This window comes from Protobothrops mucrosquamatus, unplaced genomic scaffold (assembly GCF_001527695.2).
Source record: "Protobothrops mucrosquamatus isolate PMUCROS unplaced genomic scaffold, P.Mucros_1.0 scaffold1273, whole genome shotgun sequence".
NCBI classification, from domain to species: Eukaryota; Metazoa; Chordata; class Lepidosauria; order Squamata; family Viperidae; genus Protobothrops; species Protobothrops mucrosquamatus.
This window is the reverse complement of record NW_015387479.1, coordinates 336,319-352,083: the sequence shown is the minus strand read 5'-3', so window position 1 is coordinate 352,083 and position 15,765 is coordinate 336,319.

Genomic DNA, 15,765 nt, shown 5'->3' with positions numbered 1-15,765 from the left:
CACACACACACACACACACACAAATTTAATTAAAATGCATAAAGAATATAATGCAATACTATGAAATGGGTCTAAAGAATTGCCTCATTTCAATCCAGATGATTGGCTCATTTTATCCATCCTGGTCCACTGTGACTGATAGGTCTTAGACTTAGGCAAACTTCTGGAGATGCTGGAGGTTGAATATGAACTCTGATAGTTACACACATTCATTGATATAGTTCATGCTTTGCTGCAGAAAATTCCAAATTCAGTCTTAATCATGTCCCATAGGCCAGTCAGAGAATAGATACTAAGACTTAAATTCAGAATCATGTATTTTCCCCCATTAGGGAGAGGAAAATAGCTAAAGATTTTTAGTAGGGAAAAAAAGAGAAATAAATGAAACCAATTAATTCCCCCCACACATCCACCTTCCTAAATTAATAATAGCAAGTTTCAGAAGGTGGATTTAAATTGCTTTCCCCATAAAAGGCATGACTCATAAAGAATTACATGCAATGTGAAGATTGGTCTTTACCCTTTATGCTCAATATTGCACAAACTTTGCGCTCAATCGGGACAAACATGCAAATAATAGAGAAAAATAATAGAAACCTAAAGGTTGATTATTTGAACAGGAACTTTTTGGTTTCCTTCAAAATGCAGCTGCAGCTATGAAACTCTATTAGGAATGGAAAATCCCTTAAGTGAGGGCTAATGTAATCAAGACATTGAGACATCTCAGATAGAATAATTTTGCTGTCACTGAGACTTATGCACAGGATAGGTAGCCCAGTGTTATAATCCAAGAAGACTTTCAATCAACTCTTTAGCAATAGCATTAATTACTGCAAGCACTTGACAGCCAATATCATTGACACAGGCAGAGGGGGAGGAATAAACGAAAGTAGGGAAAAAACAATTTTTTGGGAGACATTTTGAAAAGTTACCCCAGAAGTTTCTTAGGAACATCAAATACAGGTACTCCTCAAGTTACGAACACAATTGAGCCCCAAAATTTATGCTGCTAAGTGAAACATTCATTAAGTGTGTGTTTGCCCCATTTTACAACTTTTCTTGCCACAGTTGTTAAGTGAACCATTGCATTTGTTAAGTTAGTAACAAGGCTGTTAAGTGAATCTGGACTGCCCATTGATTTTGCTTGTCAGAAGACAGCAAAAGCTGATCACGTGACTCTAGGACACTGCAGCCATCATAAATATGGTTCCTGTTGCCAAGCATCTGAATTTTGATCATGTGACCATGGGGATGCTGCAACAGTCAGAAGTGTGAAAAACAACCATAAGTTACATAAGGAAAAGGAACAACTTGCCTCCAGAAGTTGTGAATGCTCCAACACTGGACGTTTTTAATAAGAGATTGGACAATCATTTGTCTGAAATGGTTTCCTGCCTAAGCAGGGGGTTGGACTAGAAGTCCTTCAAGGTCCCTTCCAACTCTGTTATTCTATTCTATTCTATTCTATTCTATTCTATTCTATTCTATTCTATTCTATTCTATTCTGTTCTGTTCTGTTCTGTTCTGTTCTGTTCTATTCTATTCTATTCCACTCCATTCCATTCCATTCCACTCCACTCCACTCCACTCCACTCCACTCTATTCTATTCTATTCTATTCTATTCTATTCTATTCTATTCTATTCTATTCTATTCTATTCTTTTCTATTCTATTCTATTCTATTCTATTCTACAATCTGTTATTTCTATTCTATTCTATTCTATTCTATTCTATTCTATTCTATTCTATTCTATTATTTTTTTCAGTGCCATTGTAACTTTGAACTATCACTAAATGAACTGTTGTAAGTTGAGGCCTACCTGTATTATACCTTTCCCAGAAAAGGGGGGTGATAATAGGAAACGTCGGAGGCTTTGGGCGTCTTTGAAATGATTAAAAAAAGCCCACTTAACTATTGGTGAATATACAGGTCAAGCCAGCATGACAAATTCCATGAAATTAGCATCCTGCAGATGACATGAACTTCAAGGCAATGTCAATCTGTCCCACATCTATTCTTTTGGCTGCAAGCCAAATCAGAGTCAGGACCACAACAAATGTGCAGATTCCCAGAGTGTTATTTATCATTCAAAATGAGCTAGAGGTCTCGCCTGTCCTCTGTGAGTTTTTCCAGTATCATTGATCCTTGTCTATTCTCAGACTGTGTTCACACAATGTACATATTGATGGTTTGATGTATTGTGAAAAACAGAAAACTGGCCGACTCAACTGTGATTCAGTTAAGCACAGAGAAGCACATTGTGCCTCAAAATCAAGATAAAAAAATCTCTTCTGGAACGGAGAATTTCCTACTAAGGCCTGTAAATCTGGCCAAATTTTTGATGATCTGGGATAGGAAGTTCATTCATTGTCAGCCATTCAGTGAACCTGAACAGATTTAGGTCTGACTCACAATGCCATGCAGCTTTGCAAAGTTGGAGAACTCTGTTTCCATTCTTACACAAGAGAATTAACTTCTCCTCCAGTGAAAAACCAAGATTAAGGAGTGCATAAGGGGATTGTTCTCTCATTCATTTCAATGTTTGTCTTGACTTTTTATATTGGATTACTAGGGACTTACCAGAAACTGCTTGATCAGAGCATCCTGTGTAAACAAAGCAATGAGGTAAAGATCAAAATGTTAGTACACACAGCACATTATTATATAGTATTCTCGCCTGTAAGGATCTTTAGCCAGTTCTAGAAAATAATGGCTCGCTAGAACTCCCTATCACAAATCAGAATTCTGCATGTTAATTCCATGATCATCCTGAACAGATGGACCACCATATTCCCATTTTTCATATTCAGTGGTATAAACCACCTGCTATAAACAGGAGAATTGGCAGTTATCTATGGGTGATTTTTGAACATGTACAGTACATCTCATGTTATTGTATAATCTGGGAAAGAAAGCCATTAGTTTCTGAACACATCAGTTGGGAAGAGAAACATTAGTTCAGAAACATTAATTTTGGACAAATGTTTACAATTAACATGTAGTTTCATTTCTAATTGAGTCAATATGGCATCGGACCTGGATATCTCCGAGACCGCCTCCTGCCACAGATTACCTCCCATCGACCAGTACGCTCCCACAGAGTGGGTCTCCTCAGGGTGCCGTCAGCCAGACAGTGCCGGCTGGCGACCCCAAGGGGGAGGGCCTTCTCTGTGGGAGCTCCCACCCTGTGGAATGAACTACCCCCAGAGATCAGGGTGATCCCTGATCTTCCTTCCTTCCGCCGCGCCCTTAAGACATGGCTATTTCAGCAAGCGGGACTGGCCATCCCCTTTAAAATCGACCCAAAATTATATTAAAATTTAATTGTATCCGGATTTATAATATAGAAGAAAATTAACACAAAATTAATATCATAAAACATAAAAACATTAAGTTTTATCTGGCTGTTAGCCGCCCTGAGTCCGTAAGGAGAAGGGCGGGATATAAATACAATAAACTAAACTAAACTAAACTAAACTAAACTAATATGAGTGCACCATATCTAATCTAATCTTATCCAGAATATAATAGTATATTATGCCGAAAGGGTAAACTAAGCTAAAGAAGAATAGAATAAGATTAAATCACATTTTTTTTGCATAGCGCTTAGGTGTTTTTGTGTATCCAAAATGGTTGTGTTCTATGGAAGGTATCCAAAACAACTGTAGCTCACATTGGCAAAAAGCTTAGGATAAACCCATAGGTATTACTGCTTGTGAATGTGCACAGGAGTGTAACCTCAGTATACTGTTGTCATTGGTGTTGCTGCTATCAAAATCATCCTGTGCATAGCTTTATACAGAACACAAAATGACTAATTCCTGACACAAATAATCTAAAACTGAAAATAGTAGAATCAATAAAGATAGGGAAAGAAGGACAAGTTTCAAATGCACATGCTTAGAGCTTGGTTACAAGCCGTGAGAATTAGGGAGTTGTGCAATAGGTGGGTTTAATATAGGATTCAAAGGAAATGAGAAAGGTGTGGCAGTAAGTGAGGAATACTGCCGTTCCTGGAAAAATCAAGAGATCTTTGGCCAACTGAAGATAATGGAGCCGGAAGAGCAGAAATCACAGGCAACGAAAAACAGAGAGGAACACAACCGTGAAGGATTTTGAATGGAAAATGATGAATTCTCTCTTGGATCCAAACAATAACAGAACATCCAAGAGCCAACATTATTTAAAGAAGGCCATCACCATCAGCAAGGTGGAAAGGCTAGTGATTTGGGAAGAGAGAATCTGAGAGCTAATGGTTCTCAAGGCAGAGATGTCAGTTATGTCAACAATCAATAACCACTCAGCTTCAAAGTCACATCACACAGGACAAAAATGTTCTTTGGAATGTGGGAAAGGAAGAAAGAAGAAGAATTAGGTTTAAACCACCGTATATGTATATGTGTATGGGAATTATTGCTGCATGTATATTATTGTTCCAGCTTGGCATATGGGAAGCCTGCTGCCCATTTCCCAACAATAGGTGTGAAAATTCTCCAAATGCCCAGCAACCTCTGTTTGTTTTATTCTCTCAAGCCTCCAGGAATCTGGTCAGTTATTTTTTTCCTCTTTAGCCAGCACTTCTCAAGTCTGATCTTGATTAATGAGAGTCTCTCCTGAAGTCCGAGTATTTTCCTTCGATGGATGCAGTTGTGCTGAGCGAGCACAGAATCCGTGAATAAAATAGACCTTCTGACTTAAGGCTTCTCACACTGCGTCTCTGTGGATTTTCCTCAAAAGAATATTCTTTAGAGCCAAGTCACGTTGTTAGTCAAGTCAGACTGTAGAAGAATTTTGGTCCCTGCAGGGGACAAAACATGTTCACACTGGCAGGAAAAGGATGATGCTCCTTGTACCAAGTGACACAATCGATGTGTTTCTGCCAACTGAGAGTGTAAGTTCTCTGTTAGCCATAGAAAGAGGACAAACTTGCAGTGACATTCAATGGGGATGTGATAAATAGCGATCTTCTCCTGTGTGGTGAAATCATTGTAGACCCACTGTAATCAGGATAGGCCAACCAGGAATTCAAATGATACTTGACAGATGTTCTACTAATGGCATAGGTTCATAGCAATCAGACTGGACAATTACCTCACCGACTTTTATGACTTGCAATTTTATATAAAGGAGAGAAAACATATTCCACCCACCCTTCAGTTATTGGGACAGGTTATGTAGAATGTATAAAGGTATTTCAAATGAATGTTGAAAATGTAAATGTAAAAAAGGGACTTTTTACCATCTATGGTGGACATGGCAAAGAAATATTGGAGTAGGATTCATATTCTAATACAGAAAATTCTTAAAGTGAATATAAAGATAAAACCAGAAAGTTTTCTTTTGGGCTTAATGGAAAAAGACTTGGAAAAGTTTTTGGAACTTTGATGTTATATATGCTGACGGCAGCAAGACTACTTTATGCACAAAAATGGAAATATATTTCAATCCCCACAATGGACGAATGGCTGCAAAAGTTGATGGAGTTAGTAGAGATGGTCAAATTGACTGCTTTGAGTAAAGAAAAAATATATAAGTACTTTTGTTTCTACTTGGAAAATGCTTCTGGACTTTGTGCTTGAGGTGGGAAAAAACGAAACTTTGATTTTGGGTTTTCCTGATTAGATAGATTCCTTGTTATAGAAATGGCTAGTTTGTACTATTAGATAAAAGTAAAAAGCTGAGGTTTGATGTTACTGCTTTGTTCTACTGCAGTAGAGGGAACTGGAAGTCAATGCCTTTTTTTTTTCTCCCTTTTTTTCTACCCTTCTCCTTGTCCCTTTCCCTCCCTTTTCTCTCCTACTATTTGCCTTTGTGTTCTTGTATTTTATATTATAAACTAATAAAACTGGGAGTTATTGGACACTCCACACAGAAAGGGACAAAGTTCTGAAAATGTGGTCAGCTCTTACTCCAAAAGAAGGAAAGGTGGAGACACAAACAGGAGTGCAAAAATTAGGTAGAAGGCCATCGCTCTTCATCTCTTTAATCCATTCTTCAGTCCTTCTGAAAGAACTTTAAAAGTGCCTCAGAATTCTGATTTTTCTTCCTCTTTTACTTAAAGAAGGAAGTTGACCTGTCCTCTTTAAAATGAGCCCATATCCCCCCCACATCTCTCCTGAGTGGTGGGGGGGAAAGCAAGGTTGGCCTGTGGTTATTTGGCTAAAAAAAACCCTCCCAACTTTCTTTGTCTTGTTGTTTCTGACTGACCTTGGCTCCATCATAGTCCATTTAAAATAACGGTATACTTAATTAGCTCTTTTTTTTTCATGCACTGTAAAAGTGTTTGCTATCGCTAATGTGTAGGAACTCAGTTTTTAAAACACAAGCAAATAATTTTAGGCAATGAACCTACTCAGTTGCGATCAGCAAACAGGACCCATCCTGCAGCCAGGAGCTTGACAACTCAGATGCGTAGGAAGGGACTTTTTCTGTGGGGGTTCCTAGATTATGGGAAGAGTTGGGCTCCTTCTAGTCTAGTGTTTGGGGAAATTATGATAAGCATCTCACTTTTATCAAGCTTCTAACTGCTAAGTGTTGTAGCGAATGATTTTCATTTTGATTTTAACTGTGTTACTTTTGGCTGTGTTTCATACTTGATATATTTTATTGTTATAAACTACTTTGAACCGCGGAATAAACCGAAGGATGGAGTCTCAATTTAATAACTGATATCCAGAAATCCAGATGGCCCCAGTTCTGTTGGCCTTTCATAAGGCACCAAAGTATCTTGGAGGATTGGTTCATGGCTGCTCATTTGTTTTGTTGATTGTAAAACAGAATGATCTTTTTGGACCTCAGGCACACGATATATACTGGTCAACTGTGGATTAAATTTCTTCTTAATTGATTTGTTCTGTTGCTTTCTAGTTTTAATTTCTCATTTGTTGCCTAGAGTTGTAGTGAGATGGGAAACCAGATAAATTGTTTGAATAGGGGAAAAAATGGAAATAACATGAATGATTTCTAATCCAAATAATTTGGACCCTGGATTTAGTAGTCTAATAAGGATGAGCCTTTCCCACAAGAACTTTTTAATAAGATGCCACTTATTTCAAAACTTGATAAGCTATCAGCACTGGAAGACTGAGACATATCCTGCACCTAATTTTTGCCTTAACACAATGTCTACGTTTTGTGCTGTGAAGGGGTGGTTCTTGCAAACATTCAAACATGGGAATTGATCCAAACTTCAAATGCTCTACTATATTTATTACAGTTTGAGTTCCCCTTTTCTGCAAGCAGCTTACCACTAAATCCAGAGGCATACTAGGGAGGCAAGGAAGGGTTCAAGGGAGGTCACATAATTGTGAGTATGACATGAATTGTGCCATTTGCATCAATTGTGCATGAATTATGCAGATTACATATTTACATAATTCACATCTATTTTGGCGTCACACTCAGATCACACTCATAACAACAACAACAACAACAACAACAATAATAATAATAATAGTAAAGTTGGAAGGGACCTTGAAGGTCATCTAGTCCAACCCCCTGCTCAGGCAGGAAACCCTATACCATTTCAGACAAATGGCTGTCCAGTCTCTTCTTAAAAGCTTCCAGTGTTGGAGCATTTACTACTTCTGGAGGCAGGTTGTTCCACTGGTTAATTGTTCTCACTGTCAGGAAGTTTCTCCTTAGTTCTAGGTTGCTTCTCTCCTTGATTAGTTTCCACCCGTTGCTCCTTGTCCTGCTTTCAGGTGCTTTGGAAAATAGCTTGACTCCCTCTTCTTTATGGCAGCCCCTGAGATATTGGAACACTGCTATCATGTCCCCCCTCGTCCTTCTCTTTGTTAAACTAGACATACCCAATTCCAGCAACCGTTCCTTATATGTTTTAGCCTCCAGTCCCCTAATCACCTTTGTTGCTCTTCTATGTACACTTTCCAGAGTCTCAACATCTTTTTTACATCGCGGTGACCAAAACTGAATGCAGTATTCCAAGTGTGGCCTTAGCAAGGCATTGTAAAGTGGTATTAACACTTCACGTGATCTTGATTCTGAAATGATGTCCTGATGCATTTGATATCACTGTAGCTTGTATCAGATGCTTGTTGTGATTTCAGCCCTATCAGTTGATGGTCTTCTTGAATTTATACCACCCTAGAAAACACTGTAAGTTGCTGGTAGAGAAATGATACACAGCTTTCTGTTTTCCCTTCCTACTTGACATTTCATTCTCAGAGCTATCCTGTGAGGCCAATTATGCTACAAAATAAAATCCAGGTTCACAGATTGTGCTAAATGAAAACATAGGTTCCTTAATCATGGTCTAACATGCAGTAAGAACTCAGCCACTAGCACGGAGACCCAACATACAGCCCTCCACATTTTGGCAAACATTACTCTGAGTTTCCCAGCCAAGTCTATCTTCTCAGGTGACCTTAGTTTGTGGCCAGCTTGTCCTTATCTTTTGTCCTTGTTTTCTCCATTTCCATGTAAAGTTGGGCACCAGATAACTTCATAAAGCAAGGCAAAAAAAAACAAAAGGCACAACTCCCCCCCCTTTTTTTAAAAAGCACCAATATTGATTTGCAAACTCATAAAGTAGGGCACAAGAGCACAATTCTGTTATCCATTTCTTAAAACTGGATAAGCGATACTTCTCTTCCATGCCTGAAGCTAGGAACCGTTCTGAAAGAAGAGTGATTAAATGCTAACACAGACAGCTGTAGAGAGAGAGATAAAGAGAGAGTTACACAGAATGTTGTCAAGAGGTTTTGGAAACAAGAAGGACTAAGTTCAGACCCAGGGAGAAAGCTGCAGAAATGGAAATTCTGCCCAACAACAGGACAGGATGGGGGACCAAAAAAAAAAAAAAAAAAGAAGTGGAGGGATCTGTGCTCTTCCATATATATACATATATGTAACAATCAAGACAGGCAATTGTAATTGCCTTCAAGTGAAAGAATGTACCTTCCAGCCAATGCCAAACAGTAGGAACAAGTGCAATTCATTCAATTATAAGGAACCCTTCGGCATCTTTGAAACTTCAGGAAGTTTATAATGGCCTGTGATTTTGAAAGGAAACAACTGAGTGGGCCATCTTTCAAGTGCAAAACTTTTGAGGGCTCCCCAGAATTTATTGCTTTCAACAGAAGGATAAAAGTAGCATTGCTGTGTCACGTTGCAAACTCCAGCCTTCTTCTTCTTCTTCTTGTGCCATATCCGTTATCGGACGTTGGCAATCATGTTGGCGATCCTGTTTTTATCAGCAGCCGCATGAAAAAGTGCTGCTGAGTTTTGTCCAAACCAGTCCCTTAGATTTTGAAGCCATGATGTTCTTCCTCTGCCTGGACCTCGTTTGCCTTCAATCTTTCCCTGGAGGATTAAATGGAGTATGCAGTATTTTTCTGGGTGTTGCATCACATGTCCGAAATATTCTAATTTTTGTTTTTTAATTGTTTTGATGCTTTCCCTTGGCTTTCCCAGGCAGCTTATCACCTCCTCATTTCTGATCTTGTCAACCCAGTTTATACGTAACAGCCGCCTGTAAATCCACATTTCAAATGCTTCATATATATATATATATATATTCCAAAATTTGAATTGCTAACAAAGAATTAAGGGAGTACTGGGATAGCTATTTCAAACCTTATTAGGTTCTCATCAGTCAGACATACCCTTCTGAGATTCGAACCTGGGCTGTCTGCATGTTAAGCAGAGGTGTTAGCCACTAGGCCACAGGCTCTTTCTCACTTTGTTAGCTACAAGAGACAGGGGAAGAGGATGAATGCTTTTTTTCTTTTAGAGCACCCTGTCGGCCCAAATATGGGAAAGAGAATCTTTTGCCTGTATCAGCTCAACCTAGAGCCATCCACAGGCAGCAGTCGCTTAACTGCGACATCATATGTTTTCCAAAATTTGAATTGCTAACAAAGAATTAAGGGAGTACTGGGATAGCTATTTCAAACCTTATTAGGTTCTCATCAGCCAGACATACCCTTCTGAGATTCGAACCTGGGCTGTCTGCATGTTAAGCAGAGGTGTTAGCCACTAGGCCACAGGCTCTTTCTCACTTTGTATATATATATATAAAAATTCTAAGTAACAATCAAGACAGGCAATTGTAATTGCCTTCAAGTGAAAGAATGCACCTTCCAGCCAATGCCAAACAGTAGGAACAAGTGCAATTCATTCAATTATAAGGAACCCTTCGGCATCTTTGAAACTTCAGGAAGTTTATAATGGCCTGTGATTTTGAAAGGAAACAACTGAGTGGGCCATCTTTCAAGTGCAAAACTTTTGAGGGCTCCCCAGAATTTGTTGCTTTCAACAGAAGGATAAAAGTAGCATTGCTGTGTCACGTTGCAAACTCCAGCCTACCTTTGGGCAATGAGGCATGTTGAAAAGGGCTTGAACTGCAATCTCTGAACAGGTATTTTTTTGTCATGCTGACCCTCTTGGTTTCCTTTTCTGAAAGCCACCTGGCTGCTACCCTTCCTTCACCTAGCCCGAAACAAGCAGAAAAGGAAAATTATCCACAGTAGGCAGCTGCCAGTCATAAAAATGTTACTGTATTTATTGGTATCCGATGAATGCTTTGTTTTTGAAAGAAAAAGAAATTGATGTAACCCCAAGCCCTGTCTTCCCTGTAAAATGTGACATTGCATATCTTTTTGAATCACTAATGGGGCTCACAATTTTGTGGGATAGCCAGATCAACATTTATGAAATTCTTGATTTCCCTTGCTATACCTGAAATGCTTGTGTCTGTATGTGTGTGGATATATGCACACCCATGTATATATGTGTGCGTGTATACACCCAAACATACATGGATATGCATGTCTGTGTTACATTTATAACATTTCTCTGATACTATAAATTATGGATAGCACAAATTGTATTAAGTAAATAATGAATCGATAATTTCAAGTATCTAGGCACAACTTTAAAAGCTCCTGAGCCAATATAGGCCCTCAAGAGAAACAAAGTTTATTCTTATTCTCTGCTTAACCACTTAAAGAACTTAACAATGAGACCATCTCAGTGGTGGTGCCCTTTTGGGTTATCAAAAGAAGCAGATACAATCCTGATGTTGACTTCCTGGTTATTAGTTTTCACTGTAAGTTTCCACATTATAGTACAGTATATATCAGCTTGGCCAAAATGCATTTTTTTTCCTGGTATTATGAAGTCAGCTTGCAGACACAGCAGATGTGAGAGTCCATGTCCATGTGCTGATTTTCTCAAACACCCAATAACCAAAGCAAAAGTTCCTCTCTTAGGGAAGGTTGTCTGAATGGAGACACTTTCCTGTGTAGAGAGCTATTTGTTCTTGTTTCTCTAATGGAATCTAAAGTGGCAATGAATGACCATGAAAAATTCATCAGCCTTTTGAAGGATAATGTGTAGTTCTGGTGAAAAAATGCCATCCCTGGAATTATTTGGAATGGAACTGAAAACAAAACAGCCATATTCTAATGTTTTGAATTAAATATGCTATGTAGTATAATGTGGAAACACTTGGAATATTGTACTCTCTGGAGGAAGACAAAGAGCAAATCAGATAGGTCACAGGAAGAGCTCATTCAAGGCTTTTTAAAAAAGCCTTGAGCCTTAACCACTACACTAAATTAGCTCTCCATTTCAAGTTGATATTTGCGACAATAAGAAAAGTAAAATGTCAGTATTTCTCTTCTATTCTTGCATTTGTAAAGTGCTGGCCTTTTTAAAGTGGATTTAGAACAGGAGTCCCCAACCATCTGCTCCAAATCACTTAAAAAAGTTCCCAATGGGAACAATGGGATTTTGTTTTTTAGCCAGTTCCCAATGGGCCCAGTATCAGCCTGCAGCCCATTGGGAACTGGGCCGTGCAAGCGGTGGGCAAACACACAAAGCTTCATTTGCACATACGCGGGAGCTAGGTTGCACATGCAAAACCATACACACACACCCCACTGCCACCATCGCTGCTGCTACTGCTGGTTCATGCAGCAAGAAAGGTTGGGGATTGCTTATTTGGAATATATTAGGGAAGGATGAAGACCATTTAATGGACTGTTGTGAAGAGTTTTCTAAGCATATGGAGGACAAAATTGCCCAGATCCCCTTGGAGGTGACTGAGACTATGTCTTGCCAGGGTTAGAGACCCCACACACCCACTTTACAGTCTGATTCTGTTGTTCCCCTCTGGGAGGAGATTTCAAAGTATTTCTAGCAGGACTACCCTATTCTGTAATAGCTTTGTTCCCTATGCCATCCATCTGGTAAACTTGCAAGATTCGTTTTTCTCACCATGCAGATGTATACATAACCCGAACAAGACCGTTGTTTCTCTGTGTCATATAATATATGCAGGTATATGCATAATTCTGTATTTATTTATTTATTTTTGTCATATTTATGTAGTGTATATCGGAGGTGGTGACCCTTTGGGAGCTGAATGCAATGAAATTTCATTTTAATGTATGCTGATTAGTGTTCACTCAAAGTGACAATAAAGTTATTATTCTATTCTATTCTATTCTATTCTATTCTATTCTATTCTATTCTATTCTATTCTATCCTTTGTATCTGGGATGAATTTTAGTTGCTAACTTTTGTCTATGGTTGTCTATGGCATCGGCAGTTGCAGAAATGACAATGAAGTCAGCAAGTGATGAAAGGGGTCATCCAAAAATGAATAAAGGACTAGAGTAGCTCCTGTTAAAGAAATACTATAGGGGGTATGACTCTTAGTTTGAAGTGGAGACAAATAAGGGAAAATGGGGTATGTTTCTTCCAAGGAAAATATAGATGGACAGAAGTTTCTCTGCTTCCCTCATAATGTTGGAACTGGGCTCACTCATTAAAACAAAAGGTGGGGAGATGTAGGATCAATGAAATAAAGGGAATGTTGCCAATTTAGTTGGCCTTAAAAGGTGACTGGACAAATTCATGGAGGACATGGCTATTATTCTTGATGGATATATATCTGAATTATATGCAACCTGCAATAAATAATAACTGCTAAGTGGCAACCTTTGGCCAACCTTTTCATAGACTTGGAAGCTAAGCAGCTTGGACATTATTAATACTGCCATGAACTATCAAAGATTTGGCCAAAACCGATGGCTATCACTTCCATACTGCTACCAGGGAAAATAATAATAATAATAATAATAATAATAATAATAATAATAATAATAATAATAATAATAATAATAATAATAATAATAATAATAATAATAATAATAATAATAATAATAATAATAATAAAGTTGGAAGGGACCTTGGAGGTTATCAAGTCCAACCCCCTGCTCAGGCAGGTAACCCTATACCATTTCGGACAAATGGCTGTCCAGTTTCTTCTTAAAAACTTCCAGTGTTGGAGCATTCACCACTTCTGGAGGCAGGTTGTTCCACTGGTTAATTGTTCTAATTGTCAGGAGGTTTCTCCTTAGTTCTAGGTTGCTTCTCTCTTTGGTTAGTTTCCATCCATTGCTTCTTTCTTCATGGACACAACTGCATGGTTGTGTCCATGAAGTCACCAGAAGCTTGATTTATGAGTGTTTTTACCATACCGTATAAAGGACAGTGGAAGAAGCCAGTTCTCCTTAGATCAGGGGTGGGCAACTATGGCAAATTTATGACCTGTGGACTTCAATTCTCAGAATTGCTGGCTGAGGAATTCTGGGAGTTGAAGTCCACAGGTCATAAAGTTATAGTATCCGACCCCTGCCTTAAATCCTTCTAGCTGGTTGACCAACATGGGACGTGAAATGCCAGACTAGAAGAGCTATTAGCCTGATACAATGAGACACTTCTTATGTTCTCATTGTATAAACAGTGTTGGATATTCAAATCCAATGGCCCTGAGTTTTCAGCACATGAGGCCTTACTGACTACAAAGCAGCAACAGGCTGTAGAAAGAGAAACATAAGAATTTATTCTGTGCCCCATCTTTTATCATCACTCTTTGCTAAACTGAGGTGACTTCTTTCCACCTTTATTCCCAGACCTCCATACGCAAAGCCAATGCTTGTTAACTTTCTTCTGGTAGGATGTACAGTAGGTAAGATGTGTATTCTGCCAATCTTTCTGTAGGATAGCGGTAGGATGTATTTTCTGTTAATAAATCTCCTTTCTGTTATAATTATAAAACTTGCTTCACTATTCATTGCTCGGATTAGATTCCTGTGCTCAAGAATACTCACATGTATACATCTCAGCTTTCAGCAAAGCAGATTTTTTTTAAGCAGTCTGAAGAATTCTATAGGTAATTATTTATTCATTGGATCTTTGAGAATTATGAGTGGCACACATTTGTATCTTGAAATAACATAATTTTGAATGCAAGCTGCATCTTTGCTTATCATTAACTGTAAAAAAACCCATCCCCTTTCCAGGTTGCCTTTGGGAGGGTGAAAGCAAATCCATTTATAGTGCTCCATTTCTGTTGTATGGTGCAAGATTAGTGTGTCTGTGTGTTTGCCTAATAAATCTAGATTATAATATGTTCCTGCGACAGGGCAATACATTCATTTGCCTATAAAGTGCTTTGAAAACCTATAGGGCTATATAAATAAGTAATATAAAAATAGTTATGAACTGTTAAAAAAAATAATTCCTTAGGAAACATAAAAGCACACACCTCCAGCAGGAGTATCCATGCAATTCTTACATTTCTTCTCCCACTTTAAAGCTGTACTTGTGGATTAATTGAAAGAGTTCTAACTGTAAAACAGAAAAGCATAATCCCCAAATATGAGTATCCCCCCACACAAATGTTACAGTTAATATATCCAGAGGAAAGTTATTGGGCTGTATATAAGGGCTACAAAGCTAAAGAGTATCATCAAATAGTTGTTTACATTAATAACTGTGAAATAATAACAGAACAGAACAGAACAGAACAGAACAGAATAGAATAGAATAGAATAGAATAGAATAGAATAGAGAAAATATGGAATAGAATAGAATAGAATAGAATAGAATAGAATAGAATAGAATAGAATAGAATAGAATAGAATAGAGAAAATATGGAATGGAATGGAATGGAATAGAATAGAATAGAATAGATTAGAATAGAATAGAATAGAATAGACTTGGAAGGGATCTTGGAGCTCTTCTGGTCCAACCCACCGGCTCAGGCAGAAAACCTATACAATTTCAGACAAATGTTTGCCCAATCTCTTCTTAAAAACCTCCAGTGTTGGAGCCTTCATAACTTCTGGAAGCAATCGGTTCCAGTGGTTGTTCTAACTGTCAGGAAGTTTCTCCTTAGTTCTAGGTTGCTTCTCTCCTTGATTACCTTTCCATCAGTTGCTTCTTGTCCTGCCTTCAGGTGCTTTGGAGAATAGCTTGATCCCCTCTTCCTTGTGGCAGCCCCTGAGACATTGGAACACTGCTATCATATCATTCCCAGTTCTTCTTTTCATTAAACTTGACATATCCAATTCCTGCAACTATTCTTCATATGTTTTAGCCTTTAGTCTCTTAATCATCTTTGTTGGATTTTTATTACCTCCAGTTCTTTTAATATTTAAAATTATCAACCAAGAAGAATATTTGTAGCTCGGGATTGAAATGAGGGGTCCTTGGTGCTCTCTGAGCTTGCTTATTTCCAGCAAATAGCACTCCTTACTAGCACTGATGATATTACCTAGTTAGGGTGATGAAATGTCTGCAAGAAATCAAGCAAGCTCAGAGAGCACCAAGGACCTCTCATTTAAAATTATGTCCTTTTGACCAATAAAGCAATTTTGTGATTGAGGAGTGACTGTCATTTCTCTTGAAAAGTGTGGCAAAGAATGGAAAGTCTCGTCATGACATCA